Here is an 18,410-nt window from a genome sequence, read left to right on the forward strand (position 1 = left end):
TAGCTCTAATTTTAAAGTTATGCCCTAGTTCTGGACTTCCCCCATCAGAGGAAAAAGTTTATTTCTATCTCCTCTTTCAAATCCTTTAATCATCTTAAACAAAAATTGTTATAAAAATGGAGGCTTATGGCATAAGAGGAAATGTAGCATCACGGATAGAAAGTTGGTTGATAGACACAAAACAAATGGTTAATGGGTGTTGCTTGGATTGGAGTAGTGTACCTAGGGTCAATGCTGGGACCACTTTTGTTCTTGATTAGATATACTCTTGATGATTTGGACTCGTGCATAGTGAACACATATCGAAATTTGCTGATGACGCAAAAGTAAGGTTTTGGCCAACAGTGAGGAGGACTATAAATGACTTCAGGAGGACATATACATGTTAGCAGGATGGGTGGACAGGTTGCACATACAATTTAATGTAGACAAGTATGAAGTGATGCATTTTGGGAAGGAAAACAAGGAATGGTTTTACACATTCAATGGAAAGATGCTGAAAGGTGTGAAGAAACAGAAACTTAGGGGTACATAACTAATATAATTAAAGTGCAAGTGCCTATAGATAAAGCCAAAAAAATGGTCAATAGCATTTTTGGTTTTATAAATAGAGGCATAGAGTACATGAGCAAAGTGATTGTGATAAATTTGTAAAAGGTTCCAATGACTTGAATAGAACTGAATATCTGATGTGTCATATTATGAGCGACAAATGCGATTCCGCCTGCTTTATGTCCACGCCCATGTCCAATTTCATCCCCAAATCGTCAGATATGATGCATTAGATCTAAATGGAAATGTTATATGTTTAATGCAAAGTATTTTCCATTTTTATTAGCAACACCAAGGGAAGATATCCTCTGTGCTCTTGTGTAATAGAATTGTAAAGCCATCTCCTCCACAGCACACAGAGGAAATCTTTCGCAGTGTTAGAATTTCTGTCTTACCACCCCTGTGCCACATCCCTCAGAAGATGTATTTAAAACTGAATAAAGGCTGCATGGCAGACATAAGCCACAAACTTCATCATCAAACAGCTCCATTGACTTGACAGAGGTCATCATTGTTTTTGTTCTAGGATATTGATCTGAAGCTGTCAGTTATTCAATAACTCATTACTTGCAATACCAGAACCTCTGTGTTATGACACTGTGGCTATATTATCTATCTATCCATCTGTGTCATGACACCTTGGCTATATTGTCTGTCTGTCTGTCTGTATGTATATTTAGGCCTAATGTTGGCAAACCCAGCTACATATTCTCTTTAAAATGTGAACAAGAAAGATGGCATCATGCCACCTAGCTACATGGATATCACAAAGTCATTGAAGTGTGTATGCTCCATTGACCTCTCTGAAGTAGGTAATTATTCACCATCAGCATTGCAGAACTTAACCTACTCAGCTCATTTTCTGTGGACTCTCATCTTGAATTATTGTTGTTTTCAAGCACATCGACTTCAATCCAATCCCAACTTGAAATGATTTCTGATGGAAGCTATTGAGCTCCCTGAAGTAGACTGAAATCTGTAACACTGACAGTGAACAAATGCCTTCTTCTTGGAATTAAGTGGAATTTGTGGGCGTCATTGACATCATGAAGTCCATGGATATGGTGCCAGCTTGGCTCAGTTGCTCGCAGGCTTGCCTCTAAATTAAAAAATTATGGTTTCAAGCCATGCAGAAGGTTGTGAGTACATAAACTAGGCTGACACTCCAGTGCAGTGCTGAGGGAGTGCTGCATTGTTGGAGGTGTCATCCTTTGGATTAAATGTTAGACTGAGACCTTGGTGATTCAGGTTGACATTGAAGATCCATTAGCACTATTCAGAGCAGGGAGTTCTCCTGGTGTCCCAGCCAGCATTCTTCCTTTAATCAGCACCACCAAAAATATATTAAGTGGTCATTCATATCATCGTGGTTTGTGGGATCATGAAGGGTGGAGTGTAAGATCTCTGCCGTGTTTGCCTACATTTCGGGAGTCAATGTGCGGAACATTCAATGTCGGCTGGAGTGTAACACAGTCTATATCGGATCGGCCACCCGTTACACTCCCCAATCAATCTTCCTTTCCATTGACCTCAACTGGGCGGGGCATATAATGGGCGGCCGATCTAATATCGCCCGTTTTATGCCTCCGTCAAAGTTGAAAGTTCTGGCAAATGTACTTCAATGTAGTTTGTTGTGTATGAAGCACTTTGGGATATCTCTGAGACATAAGATGCAAGTCTTTCTTTCATTTGAATGTAATTATGCTGCCTTTGGGGAACATTTTAAACTGATACTGTACCTTATCCACCAACATTGGTAAGTGACTTTTTTTAAAAATAAGTAAATTCTGGTTCTACTTCTGAACACAGCAATGCCCCAAAATCACATCATCAAGATAATTCACGTAAAAACCAGGATCCCACTCTTCATTCTAAACAATTGCTTGAGGAGTTCAAGTGGCAATGAAACCGTAAGAGCAATACCTGGGCACACTACCAAACATAAACAGTACAGCTTAACCTTTTTGGAACATCCCTGTTGTAATTTTACTAGAGCTTGTTCATATCAGCACCAATAACTGCTGACAGTATAATTGCCATGCTTTGCTGTGAGACTTTACATCGTGTGATCGGCAGAAGAGATGTTACAATATTGCACCATCAATTTAGGGTTGTAATGAGGTCAGCTAATGGGAGGAAATGGTTTTATTGAGAAACAATTCTTGTATGTGTTATATTGTGTGAAAAAGAGGACGTTTTCTTGAAAATTAAATGGGTTTCAGTTGTGATGCAGGTTGAGTTCCTCGGTCTCTTGGGGCAGAGAATCTTGGAAAACTGCCATAAACCATTTTTGTCTGCAGTAAATCTGCCTCATGTCAGGGCATTGAACATCGTTAACACCCTAGTCATGGAAAAGTTTACCCCTGATTTCGACACTGCAAGCCATTAAAGAAAATGTTAAGCGATTTAAATTTGTGTGTGTATTATAATTTTGTGTCTTAAATGATAAAATTGTGCAGTTTAAGGGTTTTAGGGCATTTTAAATTCTTTGGTTGACTTATACAACAGCTAAGAGATTCAATCAGAGGTGATAGAACTGGAGGCTTGGCCAAAGCAGGGAGTGGTTACTTGAAAATGATCAAACTGGTATCACCTTGATTCCCAGATAGCCAGGGTACACATATTTCACTAGTCTTCAAGCTGTAAGCATCAGCATATGAAGGTATCATTAAGTGCCTATCACCTAATGCTGGCTTTGGTAACAGTGTTGCACAAAATCCTTTATTACATTATTTGTCTTTTATGAAATGTTTGGTAAGATAATCAGCAAAAAATGTTTCAGTACCAGGAAAGGGTCAATTACTAATCCTTATTTTTTCTTGGCTTGACTTCAAACAGTTAGTACATGGTTTTGATAAACAGTTTATTTTTGTGATTACACATAATTTTATATTGTAAATCTAGATGCTAGTGATAGTTCAGATTAGTGTTGTGTACTGTACATTAATTCTCTAAATTCTCAATTACCGTTCCAAACTTGATGATAAAACTATAGTCCATCATAAAATGTATAAAACTGGTCGCTAAATTTCTAATTCATGAGCACTGCATTTGTGAATTAGAACTGTAAAAATGCACAGGTGTGACGGCACTGACCTCAAACATCAGTCGAAGTTGGGAGTTCAGTAAAAGCTACTGAGCCACTTTTTTCCCCCATAATTTTAGTCGTGGTTCATTTATATTTTGGTTCAAAAGGGACATTATAGCGCTGAAAGGGTTAAAGTATCATGGCATAAACCACAGCATTGCACCTGATTCCTATTCCACATTGTAGCTTTATTCTACCTCAGCTGCTTTCAAGGAACTTCAAAATAGCATACCATTTTATGAGCTTGAAATAAAAGTTAATAAAAAAAAATGAGTTATTGTTAACAAGGACAATCTATTTTATTTCACTTGAGCTCCCATGCTGTTATGAACAGAATCCCTTGTTTCTTGATTCAGTGGAGGACTGTAACCCAGAGGTTGGGTCAGACAAATTTAATCTTACATTTCCTGTGCCCTTCCTTAATGCTTTGCTTATGTAGTTTATGTTCAAAGTGATGTGGAAATTGTATCGGGTGGGTCCATTTTCTTCATTCCACAAGGACATATTTGTGGTGAAATATTGTACAAGAACAGCTCTTATTTATATAATACGGAAATCACATTTCTTGGAAGTTCCTCTATATTCCATGGGTTTCCATTCCTCACCCTTGTTACCATTTTAATAGAATTCTGTATTGTACACTGCACCCTCCTAGAATCCTTTTATTCATTAAGACTGAAGAATTCAAAATGGCCATTTACAAGGTGGGGCCAACAATAGTTAAGTGTATGTCCTGACAATATATGGTGTACTTAAGCATAACAATAGAGCATTGTAAACCTTGTTCAACTGGTACATTTGACTGTGGGTTGGAATGAAGAAGGGTCCTGGTTGCCGTTAGAAGTCATAAAGCCCACATTGTGCCATGATGAGCTCCATATCAAACTACAAATTATCCAAAATGTAGCTGCCCATACCCAGTCCTGTACTAAATCCTACTTGCACATCACCCCATCTTCACTGACCTACGTTGGCACTCTGCCCCACAGTTAATAAATTTAAACTCTTCACCCTCATCTTCAAATCCCTCCACGCCCAACCCTATCTCAACAACATCCTCTGACCTTTTATGCCCTCTGCACCCTTTGGTCCTCTTATTCTGACCTTTTGTGCATCCCCCTTCACTTTGCCCCACCAATGGTGGCAGAGCCTTCAGCTGCCTCAGTTCCACCTTGTGAAGCTCCCTCCCTAAACCCCTCCACGCTTTACTTCTCTCTTGTTCTTTACAAACCTTTAAAAACCCATCTTTTCAACCAAACCTTTGGTCATTCCTCCTAATCTCTTACTTCCTGGCTCGGCATATATTTTCCCTATCTCCATTTTAAAAAATTTATTAATGGGATGTGGGTGTCCCTGGCAAGGCCAGCATTTATTGCCCATCCCTAATTGCCCTTGAGAAGGTGGTGGTGAGCTGCCTTCTTAAACCGCTGCAGTCCGTGTGATGAAGGTACTCCCACAGTGCTGTTAGGTAGGGAGTTCCAGGACTTTGACCCAGCGACGATGAAGGAATGGCAATATATTTCCAATTCAAGGTGGTGTATGACTTGGAGGGGAATGTGCAGGTGGTGGTGTTCCCATGCGCCTGCTGCTGTTGTCCTTCTAGGCGGTAGGGGTCGCAGGTTTGGGAGGTGCTGATGAAGAAGCCTTGGTGAGTAGCTGCAGTGCATCTTGGAGATGATACACACTGCAGCCATGGTGCGCCGGTAGTGGAGGGAATGAATATTTAAGGTGGTGGATGGGGTGTCAATCAAGCGGGCTGCTTTGTCCTGGATGGTGTCGAGCTTCTTGAGTGTTGTTGGAGCTGCACTCATCCAGGCAAGTGGAGAGTATTCCATCACACTCCTGACTTGTGCCTTGTAGATGGTGGAAAGGCTTTGGGGAGTCAGCAGGTGAGTCACTCGTCGCAGAATACCCAGCCTCTGACCTGCTCTTGTAGCCACTGTATTTATGTGACTAGTCCAGTTAAGTTTCTGGTCAATGGTGACCCCCAGGATGTTGATGGTGGGGGATTCAGCGATGGTAATGCCGTTGAATGTCAAGGGGAGGTGGTTAGACTCTCTCTTGTTGGAGATGGTCATTGCTTGGCATTTGTGTGGCACGAATGTTACTTGCCACTTATCAGCCCAAGCCTGGATGTTGTCCAGGTCTTGCTACATGCGGGCACAGACTACTTCATTATCTGAGGGGTTACAAACGGAACTGAACACTTTGCAATCATCAGCGAACATCCCCAATTCTGATCTTATGATGGAGGGAAGGTCATCAATGAAGCAGCTGAAGATAGTTGGGCCTAGGACACTGCCCTGGGGAACTCCTGCAGCGATGTCCTGAGGCTGAGATGATTGGCTTCCAACAACCACTACCATCTTCCTTTGTACTAGGTATGACTCCAGCCACTGGAGAGTTTTCCCCCAGATTCCCATTGACTTCAAATTTACTAGGGCTCCTTGATGCCACACTCTGTCAAATGCTGCCTTGATGTCAAGGGCAGTCACTCTCACCTCACCTTTATGAAGTGCTTTGGGATGGTTTTTGTACCAAATGCACTATAACTTGTAGCTGTCGTAATAAAAGCTTGACTACACTCACTGAGAATGGTGTTGGAATCTTTGAAAGTATTGTCTGCACTACCAGATGTTTCCACTACAAATCTGACACTTTCAAATTGAAATGACATTTAAAGTTGTACTGCACTGTAAAATATTTCTGCTTATGATATCAAAGGAATCAGATGCAATTAGTTTGTAAATCAGCTTTATTGAAATGTTTGGTTTCAACCCAGTTTTATTAATACCTTTAGACCCTATAAAAGGAGCAATCAGTGATTTATTCAAATCCCTGTGTTCCTTTAAATTGATTGTTGTCTAAACTAATGCAGCATTTTTCATTCTGCCGTAGAAATGTTCACTTTTTACATCAAACTAATTGATGTCTGAGTATGACAAACAAAGTCGATGGGAAAACATTTAAAAGTAAACCAAAATTCCCACACTCTCATATCTAGTGATTGTGATGAACTTTGAGGAATATGTTTACATTAGTTTCAGTACAAATGGCTCTTTTTACGCTCAGTAAGAGTCATCAACCTTGGGAGGGGAAAACTCCAATGTCCTTTTGTACTTTGACAAGATGACCATTCTGGTACATTCCTATATAATAATTGTTGCCGGCATGTCCCTCCATGAGAGGTGTCGAGAGATGTCCCTCCACGAGAGGTGTCGAGAGATGTCCCTCCACGAGAGGTGTCGAGAGATGTCCCTCCATGAGAGATGTCCCTCCACGAGAGGTGATTTATCCAACATCTCACGTGTACACTTTGCAGGAGGAGCTACTGGATAATTAATAAAAGCAGAAACCGTTGCTGATTTTAACTACCCAAGGGGAGCTAAGGCTAATTGCATTGCCCGCAAAGCCTGGCTAAGTTCAGTGAGCACAGACTAGGGATCAAATCTTTCTGATTTGTATGTCTTAGTTCTACACAAGGTGGTGCATTTACCAACTCAGTCATTGGGGAACTGTAATTTAATATTTTTAATGCATCAGAAATGTTTCTTGTGATTCGATGAAAAGCGCATTTCAAGGCAGGAATATAGAATATAGAATATCAAATTTGCACCTAAGTAAAAGCAACTGTTAGTTGCTAGGTCTGATACTAATAGTGAATATATAAACTTCTATCCTTTGTTAGTTTTTTGTGACATTTTTCAACACAGTAACCATTAATTTTTTCATTGTGTTTTTTCAATGTGTTACACACTGGTGTCTGCTGCAGATACCTTTTCAAGATCAGCAGCATCAGCCAGTCCCATAACTAAGCATCTTAGTTTTATGTGAGTTAATTCACACTGTGTTGTATCAATTTGTATGGTGGCATAACCCAGGGATGAAACAGTAGTACCCCCTTGTGACATAAACAAGCTATTCATATCTCAGTCATGGCTCAGTTGATAGCACTCTTGTCTCTGAGTCAAAAGGTTTTGGGTTCACAGGCCCACTCCAGTGACTTATGTACAAAATCTAGGCTGAAGCTCCAGTGCACTGCTGAGGGAGTGCTGCATTGTCAGAGGTGCTGTCTTTTGGATGAGGTGCTAAACTGAGTCTTCCCTCTCAGGTGGACATAAAAGATTCCACAACACTATTTCAAAGAAGAGTAAGGGAGTTCTCCCTGGTGTCCTAGCCAATATTTATCCCTCAACCAATACCACTATAACAGATTATCTGGGCATTATCACATTGCTGTTTGTGAGACCTTGCTGTGTGCAAATTGGCTGCCATGTTTCCTACATTACAATTGTGACTACACTTCAAAAGTAATTCATTGGCTGGAATGTGCTTTGGGACATCCTTAGGTTGTGAAAGGCACTATATAAATGCAAGTCTTTCCTTCTTTCTGTCTTTTGCATGGATGTTTCTTCAATATCTTCAAAGGCAAATTGAGCAAACACTTGTGAGATAAAGCTTTATAAACTGCTTGATTTCATGGTAAAGTGAGCATACAGGACACCAGTTATGATTGGACTCACTGAATCAGTACAACTTATCTTCCTGTAGTAATACAAAATAAAGAACATGCCATGCTTTTCCACATCAGTGAGTGGTCTTTCTAAACAATGACTTCCAAATGTCCTCCAGCATTTCTAACTTCTTAGTCTCAGCAAAAGTCCTTGCAACTTTCTCTTTTTAAAAACTTCACTGACCTTTCATCCTTTGCTGGACCTAACTGCCTGTGACTCTTTTGTCTCTGTTTCTTTTACATTTCCCTTGGTTCACAGCCAAAAAGAAAGGCCTGTCAGACACCTCCTGCTCTGCTCCCTGGACCAGAGACTTCCCAACAGAATACATGTGAGGTGTTCATCCATTACTGAGACAAGCTGGCAAATTACTTGTTGGTGGCAGTCTTTGTGAAAACTGCTACCATTAGCATATTAAACACCTATTGTCTCAGTGCCTTTTTTTAACATGTGCTTTAAAACACAACATTTGAAAATGGTATCCTTAAAATGCAGTTGCTGTAGCCCATCTCTAAACCAGCTGGTCTCTCCTTCATACAGATCAACTGAGCCTGTGACACTTGTCTCTGTCATGGCAGCCTAGAAAATGATGTGAGGCGGTAGCAATAGATGGATGGGAATCGACAATTCATTTAGATTTTTCGGTGTCACCTTTCTAAACGAAGTTGGGTTTTCAGTGTAATGGAACAATTCTGATTTGATTTTTTAACGTTTAAATAGGAAAGTTCTTGGTGGGTGGTAGAATTGTAAAATTGTTAATTGTAGCACCAATCCTGCCAACCAAGGTTTACTTTTCCATTAAGATATTCTGTGGTATCTCACCTTAACAACAAAAAATCTATAATAAAATTTTATGGAATTACAAGAAGAAGAAGAAGCAGTATTTGTATAGTGCCTTTAACGTAGTAAAATGACCCAAAGCGCTTCACAGGAGCGTTATCAAACATATATTGACACCGAGCCACATAAGGAGGTTATTAGGCAGGTGACCAAAAGCTTGGTCAAAGAGGTAGTTTTTAAGGAGCGTCTTTAAGGAGGCGAGGGAGGTAGAGAGGCGGAGGGGTTTCCGGAGGGAATTTTAGGGCTTCGGCAACTAAAGGCACGGCTGCCAATGGTGGAGCAATTAAAATCGGGGATGCGCAAGAGGCAAGAATTGGAGGAGCGCAGAGATCTTGTAGGGTTGTAGGCCTGAAGGAGGTTACAGAGATAGGGAGGGGTGAGGCCATGGAGGGATTTGAACACAAGGATGAGAATTTTAAAATCGAGGCGTTCCCGGACTAGGAGCCAATGTAGGTCAGCAAACACGGGTGATGGGTGAACGGGATTAGGTGCGAGTTAGAATATGGGCAGCAGAGTTTTGGATGAGCTCAAGTTTATGGAAGGTGGAAGATGGGAGGCCAGCCAGGAGAGCAATGGAATAGTCGAGTCTAGAGGTAACAAAGGCGTGGATGAGGGTTTCAGTAGCAGATGAGCTGAGGCAGGGGTGGAAACAGGCGATGTTACGGAGGTGGAACTAGGCATTCTTAGTGATGGAGCAGATATGTGGTCGGAAGCTCATCTCAGTGTCAAACAGAATGCCAAGGTTGCGAAAGGTCTGGTTCAGCCTCAGATAGGAGCCAGGGAAGAGGGATGGAATCGGTGGCTCGGGAACGAAGTTTGCAGAGGGGATCAAAGATAATGTCTTCGATCTTCCCAATATTTAGTTGGAGGAAATTTTTGCTCGGACAAGCAGTGTAACAAATGAGAGATCGTGCAGGACGGGTTGAAAGAGGTGGTCTTGAGGGAGAATTGGGTGTCGTCAGTGTACATGTGGAATCTGACATTGTCTTTTCGGATGACTTCGCCGAGGGGTAGCATGTAGATGAGAAATAGGAGGGGGCCAAGGATAAATCCTTGGGGGACTCCAGAGGTAACGGTGCGGGAGCAGGAAAAGAAGCCATTGCAGGTGATTCTCTGACTACGACTGGATAGTTAAGAATGGAACCAGGCGAGCACAATCCCACCCAGCTGGATGACGGAGGAGAAGTGTTGGAGGAGGCTGGTGCGGTCATCCGCATCAAAGGCTGCAGACAGGTCGAAAAGGATGAGGATGGATAGTTTACCATCATCACAGTCACATTGGATATCATTTGTGAGTTTGATGAGGGCTGTTTCAGTACTGTGACGGGGCGGAAACATGATTGGCGGGATTCAAACATGGAGTTGCGGAGATGGACATGGATTTGGGAGGCAACAACACGTTCAAGAACTTTGGAGAGGAAAAGGAGGTTGGAGATGGGGTGGTAGTTTGCAAGCACAGAGGGGTCAAGGGTGGTTTTTTTGTGGAAGGGGTTGAAGACGGCAGATTTGAAGGGGAGGGGAACAGTACCAGAGGAGAGGGATCCGTTAACAATATCAGCTAACATGGGGGCCAGGAAGGGAAGTTGGATGGTCAGCAGTTTGGTGGGAATAGGGTCGAGGGAGCAGGAGGTAAGTTTTATGGTCAAGGTGAGCTCGGAGAAGACTTGAGGGGAGATAGGAGAGAAACTAGAGAAAGATGCGAATTCAGGGCTAGGGCAGGGGAGAACTTTAGGGGAAGTTTGGCTTGATGGGCTAGGGGAAGGGAGAGAAGTGGCAGAGGCAGATGAACGGATGGTCTCAATCTTAGTGACAAAGAGGTCCATGAGCTCCTTGTGCTTTTGTTAAGGAGCAGGGGAGAGGGGTTTAAGAAGACTGGTTGGTAGTGGCGAAGAGAGGCCGGGGGCTATCTTTGTATTCCAGGTTGATCCTGAAATAGTGAGCAGTTTTGACAGAGAAGAGCAGGACCCCGTAGTACTTTCTGTGATCCAGCCACATCTGGCGATGAATGGCTAAATCAGTTGTCTGTCATAAACATTCAAGTCTGCGTCCCTTGGACTTAAGGGAGCGGAGATAAGGGCCATACCAGGAGGAGCGACCAGGGTGAGAGTGAGTAATAGTTTTGATGGAGACAAGGGCATCAAAGGCGGAGGTGCGGGTGTGATTGAGCAGATCGGTAGCTGCGGAAATGTCCTGGTGAATGGAGGGCCAAAGGCTAGACAATTGGGAATTTGAAAGTGCCATTACAAGTGACTTGGGGGAGAGCTTTTTCCAGGGGCAGACACAGAAAGAAGTGGGGTTGGGAGGGGGAAGGGGGATGTGAGTGGAGAGGGTACAAGAAAGTGATCAGAGAGGGCCTTATCCGTGATTGACATGATGGGAGTAGAGAGGCCACTTGAGATGGCAAGGTCGAGGGGGTGGCCATGAATATGGTTTTAATGAGTGTGCATTGCATTAATACATCATTTTCCCATTATTTCTAACTGCTATGATGAATACACAAGTCACATTTAGTAATTCAGTATCTTGTAATGTGTGAACATTGCTCATTTGAAGCCAGCAGACAATCGAGTCCAAAAGAACAGAAGGGTTAAAGTGAAACTGGTTACATAGATTTTATTATTGTGGTGATTTATTAGCTGTTTCTTGAATGCTGTAACATATCCCATTACAGATGGCTACTTGTCAGCAAAACCCATTACTATGGAAGGTGATTCATACAATTTAATAAACTATAAGGAAAAAGTTGCCTGGGATGCTATAATTCCTTTAGCAGCAAGTAAAAGATACATTTTTTATGAACTTTAAAACAAAACAATAGTTTTTCCCGTAGTCCATCTCCTTCCATTAAGTAAACTGTCCTTAAGTATGTGTAGAGAATAAATGCCTGCATGTAAATTCCAGTGGATTTTACTAACTCTGCTAAAGCTCCCCCAATGATTCAGTGGGTGAATGTACCACCTGGTGTGGTACTGAGATTTTTAAAACTGTAAGGGCCCAAGTTTGATTCCTAGTCTGTATTGACTTATTGATCTTATCTGGGGTAGCACTAGAGATGCTACAAATGGCCATTGTATCCCAGGCTAGGGAAGGAGTTACGCATCCTGATTACTATCCAATGAGCTGTTCTGAAAAGTGGACATTGTCTATATCTGGACACCAGATGAAGCCAATCTTTGCCCCCCCCCCCCCCCCCCCCCCCATGGTAAAATAACTTATGTACACTATTTATCTAGGTTCACACATGAAGAAGGGCCACTTGGGAGAGGTACTAAATGGAACTATGTACCAGGACAAGTTAGTGCTTTCAAGAAAGAGGAGAAAACAATGTTGGGAAAGTGGGGGGGGTGGGAGAAATATTCTCAAAAGCAGTGTGTTCATAGGAGAATTCCTGATTACAAGAATATGTAGGGGAGAAAGAAACAAGTGAGCATTGCACTAAACACTATCCATTGATGTAAAAAATGGGGGAATTATGGATAGACACTATCGATAGCCCTCGACTTCCCCCCCCCCCTCCAATTTGTGTTGCTTGACCTCAGCTTAGTATGTTGTTTTAGATTGGTCAGTGATAACTGGCAACTAAAGAGGTCATTGTATTGCTCAACAGAATGTAGACTCAAAATTTAATCGCATTCTGACACTTACATCAATAAGTAGGACACAGAACTATGTTTTATTTACAAATTATACCAACCTACATTTTGATTAGCTTCTGGATCTGTTTATGCAAATGTTAGATGGCCTTCAGCTCATATAGAAAGAACACACACACAAATAAAGGGGTAAAGGGCTCAATGGACAAACTCACTGAGCCATTGGAGAAGCCTCGAGCAACATGGGTCCAATGTTAATGTTGGGTTGCAACTCACTTATACAGGAGTGGACTGAAAAAGTAAATGTAATTCAGTTCTGTGTTAGTTTGAAACAACAGTAAATCTTACACTCTGGGGAAGGTAAGAGAAAGATGGCATCTGGGATCACATAGGGACTGCAGTAAATACTGTAGATCGATGCTTGGCTGACTATTTAAAATGCAGTTAATCCTGACCAAATTAATTTCTGCTTTTCTAGGTAATTCAGCATGGAGGTCAGTGGACCTGGTGCAGATATTGTATTTATTTCCACTTACCACTTTCAACAACACTCATCACTTCCTTTCTCCCCAATTTATTGAGTCAGTGAATATTTAAAATCTTTTAATATTTACAAATAAGATTTTTGTATGACTTAATAAAGATATCCTTCCAAATGTTCTCCCTCATTCATCATTCTAAACACTGTCCTTTCATTTGCCACTAACCGATCTCCCGTGGCATTGCTTGCAGATAGTATGGGATCTGGAGAATGGTTGTGATGTTTAGTCACGTTTACACTGGCCTGTCTCTACTGCACCAAGTGTTCCTTGTGGGGATGTAGTCCAAGTAGGCAGGTGTTGTACTCAATTTTAGGCCGATTGTTGAAGGAACCTTCTGTAGATTGGTTTTGCTCTTGGGAAGAGACCTAGTTATCTAGGTCAGAAAACAATATATATTTTTGATACCTTGACTTGTTATAGACATGCATTAGATGCAAGACTTGTATACATAAACACTAGGAGATCCACTGTTGCTCACAGCCTGCGGTCTGGTGAACGGTTGTGATGTTTAGCTGCTCATATGATCTGTTCTTTTACGGTCACTCAAATAATTTCTGTGGGAATCCAGATCATTTTAACTGCTTGTAAGTTGTTGAGATCAATTAGAGGTTAGTAATTTGCTTGTAAATTTTAGTCTCCAGTTCATATTGTCTTTTTTTAAAAAAAATGGGATGAAGTGCTTAGATTTCTTTCTACACTGTTTACACTTCCTGCTCGTTCCAGATATAAAACAAAGTTTGGGGCTTGGGGCGTGATGTTCATTTCTATGTACTATTTATTTATTACTGGCAGATCTCCTGTGGCATTGCTCATGGTAAGTCGAATAATGCACTGTTTAGTGTTGACAGGAGTGTTATGCCATATATGCATGAAGTGTAATTGTTGGTAAGCAAGCACAGGATGAGATTGCTCAGAGATTGGTTGTTTTCGGATTATAATGCATTTGACTGTTTCAGGCTACAGCCCGGAAGCAACCTTTAAGATTGTTTTGTACCTGTAACAAAGTGTGATGTTTGTACACTCTTACATACTGTTAGATATCTGTGTGTGTATTTATACTAGTAAAGTGCCTGAGGTCAGCTGATAATGGAGAAACTTAACCTGTGAAAAGGAAAATGGCAGCAGAGTGGTGAGGTGGATTTTAGAATTTTGGTCCACTGAGTCACCTGGTGGCCAGAGCCTATAATTACATTGTGACAATAACAGGAAAATTGAATGGAAAATGTGGACATACACATTTGTATTGGAAAAAACTGATGTGTGACAAAAATTTACAACAACAGGAAATAAAATTATTAGAAAAGAAATGTGTGTATTTTAGCAGATCTCCTGTGACATTGCTGAGGGAGAATTAGAGGATACGCAGCTTTATAACAATAGGTGTGTTATCAATAAAAAGAAATAGGATACGTGTTACTGGAAGTAAGTATGGTAATTACAGGAACAGAAAATGCATGCTATACATTATGCATTGGTCATTTAGCCTAGGGATCTAGTGTGTTCTGCTTTTCTGAAATGCCTTTATGGGTGTGTACATATAAATATATATCTCCAATGTTTGTAGGCTTTGGAGTGTACTAAATCTGGTCAATCCAAGTAAGAATTTGTAGATATTCAGTTTTTGCTTTTTTTTGTTTTTGCTCTAGGTTTCCATGTCTGATCAAACAATATTGGAACAGATGATCTGAATGCTGGTGTATATTTGGTAAGTTAAGTTTGCATTAAAATTTGCATTAAAATTATTTTGTGCATCCAGAATAATGAGGAAAGTGGGGTTTTTTGTCCAGAAGGACTATTGGAATCAGTCTGTGCATGTTTTCAGCACGTTTTCTAATTCGACTAAATTACTTATTGTTACTTGAACCCAGCCATTTATCATTGTCAAATGAACATGAACATTCTCTAAGGTTCTGTAAGTATATATTTTTATGAGCCAGCTGTGAAGGTGTCTGCATGCTTTCAGCCGATGGCTAGATAGATTTTCTGCTGGTACAAGACAAAAGGACACAGCCAGTCTGTCAAGTGTATCTTCAAAAGTGGTGAAGTATTCTATGTCATATTCTGGTCAGTAAAAAAAAAAGCAGCAAATGTTTCTCAGTTGCTTGGAACAGACAATCCAAAATCATAATTTATGATGCCATCCAACACATTGATGAAGACACGAAATAGGAGGGGTGACAATGGACATCCCTGCCTCAATGCTATTTCAAGAGATTTAGATTCATTGGGGTCATTTTGGTTTTAGGTGATAGTGTAAAACATACGATAATCGGCTTGGAAATGAAAATTAGGAGGGATGTTTAATGGGTGGCCAAGCCGATTATCGTACATTTTGCACTATTGTCTGAAGTCAAAATTACCCCCACTGAGCCTCCCATCTATTGTTATGCAGGTCTTGGAGCTGGCGTATAATTGCCAGATAAAATCCAAGATTTGGCCATGTGCATCGATAGCTTCCAGCTTCATGAGGGTTGCATGAGGCACCAGGTTAAATGTCTTAGAAAAATTGACAAAAGCAATTTAAATGGGTTTTCCTTAGCCTTATGGAGTTGTGCATTCCCATATAAACCTACAACCTGCCTCATGAGAACAAAATCCTTTTAGATTATACATTCAAAGGCCACCAACTAGTGGGAAGGATATAGAGGAGCAAATTTGCAGGGAAATTCCAGAGATGTGCAAGAGCCATAGAGTAGTGATAATGGGGGACTTCAGCTATCCTAATATAGACTGGGATAGTAATAGTGTAAGGGGCAAAGAAGGGGAAGAATTTTTGAAGTGTGTTCAGGAGAACTCTCTTGACCAGTATATTTCCAGCCCAATGTGGAAGGAGGCATTGCTGGATCTGGTTCTGGGGAATGAGGTGGGCCAAGTGGAGCAAGTGGGGGAACATTTAGAGACCATAGTATCATCAGATTTAGATTAGTTATGGAAATGGACAAGGACCACTCTAAAGTAAAAGTACTCAATTGGAGAAGTGCCAATTTCAGTGGGATGAGAACGGATCTGACCCGGGTAAATTGGAATCAAAGATTGGCAGGCAAAACTGAACAATGGGCGGCCTTTAAAGAGGAAATGGTTCGGGCACAGTCTAGGTACATTCCCACGATGGAGAAAGGGAGGGCAACTAAAGCCAGAGCTCCCTGAATGACAAAAGAGATAGAGAGTAAGATGAAGCAGAAAAAAGGGGCAAATGACAGATGTCAGGTTGATAATACAAGTGAGAACCAGGCTGAATATAGAAAGTTCAGAGGGGAAGCGAAAAAGGAAATGAGGGGCAAAGAGTATGAGAATAGATTAATGGCTAACATAAAAGGGAATCCAAAAGTCTTCTTTAGGCATGTAAGTAGTAAATGGGTAGTAGGAGGAGGGGTGGGACCGATTAGGGACCAAAAAGGAGATCTAAGCTTGGAGGAAGAACGAGGGGAGGCAATATAAAGGGTACAATTCAAAAAGGGGTGCAAGAACAGAGAGATGAGTATATCTGCACAAATCGTTGAAGGTGGCGGGGCAGGTTTAGAAAGGGGTTAAGAAAGCATACAGGATCCTGGGCTTTATAAATAGAGGCACAGAGTACAAAAGCAAGGAGGTTATGATGAACTTTTATAAAACACTGGTTCAGCCACAACTGGAGTATTGTGTCCAGTTCTGGGCACCGCACTTTAGGAAGGATGTGAAGGCCTTAAAGAGGTTACAGAAGAGATTTACTAGAATGATTCCAGGGATGAGGGACTTCAGTTACGCAGATAGACTGGAGAAACTGGGCTGGTTCTCCTTAGAACAGGAGATTTGATAGAGGTATTCAAAAATCATGAAGGGTCTAGACAGAGTAGATAGAGAGAAACTGTTCCCATTGGCGTAAAGGTCAAGGACCAGAAGACATAGATTTAAGGTGATTAGCAAAGGAACCAAAGGCAACATGAGGAAAAACTTTTTTACACAGCAAGTGGTTATGATCTGGAATGCACTGCCAAGGTGGGGAGGTGGAGGCAGATTCAATTGTGGCTTTCAAAAGGGAACTGGATAAGTACATGAAGGGAAAAAATTTGCAGGGCTATGGGGATAGGGCGGGGGAGTGGACTTGCTGGATTGCTCTTACAGAGAGCTGGCACGGACTTGATGGGCCGAACGGCCTCCTTCCATGCTGTAACCATTCTATGATTCTAAATACAGGCTGAAGTGACCAAAGAACCATTTTAAGAGTCACTGATAACAATTACATTCATTTAAAAGAATTGGGACACTTCTTTTTGTGGACAATGTATTGGTCAGTTTTCCTGGGTAACTTAGTGTGTTCCGCTTGCCATCTCATACAATAAGCTAACCAATGGGATATGGTAATGACTGTCCATAAAGGCAGTGTGTGATTGACTCTCCCTACAGGATGCTTAGTCATATGACCGTAAAACCAGGAGCCCTCCTTCTCTGTAACAATTTTCCCTTTTTGCTACAAATCCACCTCACAGCTTGGTCGTGGATCTCACACATGGGCATATTGCAAGCTGCCCTACATAGGTCCTTTGACTAGGCTCAAGGCAGGTGTCCCAAATTTCCTGAGATATGATTTTGAAGATATTGACTGGAAGATACAAAGGCGTCCATCCCAATTATCAACTCATATTGACGCCGGGTTGGACACATTTCTTTGGAACTCAACTGAACAGAGGTAAAGGGTGCTCTGGACTTTATCCTCTGTCTTCAAAGATGACAAAGTCCTAATGTGGGTTAAACTTGTGGCATTTAAAACATTCACCCAATAAGTTTTTGTTTATAGTTCAGAACTCCCAGGCATATATCTTTCAGAGATCCACGGCCAAGTTGTGGGAAAATGGTTAAAGACAAGGAGGGCTTCAGGATATATGGACATATTGCTTAGCACCCTGTAGGGACGCTCAGCCTAACAGTGAGCACTGTTCTTTGTTATAATCCCTTACATAAGGATCCGGATAAAGCAGTTGTTGATGCATAAGCCTGGCTCATAACATTGGATTCAGACATCTATAACACCAAGTGAGCTGGCATGTTGCTGGCTGTCCATTATGTTGAAGGCTGATGTTCATTAATTAGTTGATGAGGAAACTCTGAGGCTTGGGATGACAGTTGCTGGAATTCCTTACTTAAAGGCTAGGTATGTGGACATGAGCTTGTATATCTATGGTTTACTGCCTACCTTGAGTGGGTTGCTGTTGAAACCAATATTTGATGGTGTATATTGTGTTTCCATTTGTGAGCAGCATGCTGGTGGCAATGCATTGACACATTTTATGGTAAATGGTATTCCTTA

At 41.4% G+C, this 18,410-nt stretch overlaps 1 protein-coding gene across 3 annotated transcripts in view; it reads left to right on the top strand.

Annotated features, from left to right (window-relative positions):
- Nucleotides 1–18,410, top strand: part of LOC137342642 (tyrosine-protein kinase Fyn-like) — a 235,288-nt gene that overhangs the window by 85,001 nt on the left and 131,877 nt on the right. For all 3 annotated transcript variants that reach the window (XM_068006681.1, XM_068006679.1, XM_068006682.1), the window contains one exon: nt 14,773–14,831. The gene's annotated coding sequence lies outside the window, so the exon portion shown is untranslated. The remainder of the gene's footprint in view (nt 1–14,772; nt 14,832–18,410) is intronic.

This window comes from Heptranchias perlo, chromosome 26 (genome assembly GCF_035084215.1).
Source record: "Heptranchias perlo isolate sHepPer1 chromosome 26, sHepPer1.hap1, whole genome shotgun sequence".
Lineage (NCBI taxonomy): Eukaryota > Metazoa > Chordata > Chondrichthyes > Hexanchiformes > Hexanchidae > Heptranchias > Heptranchias perlo.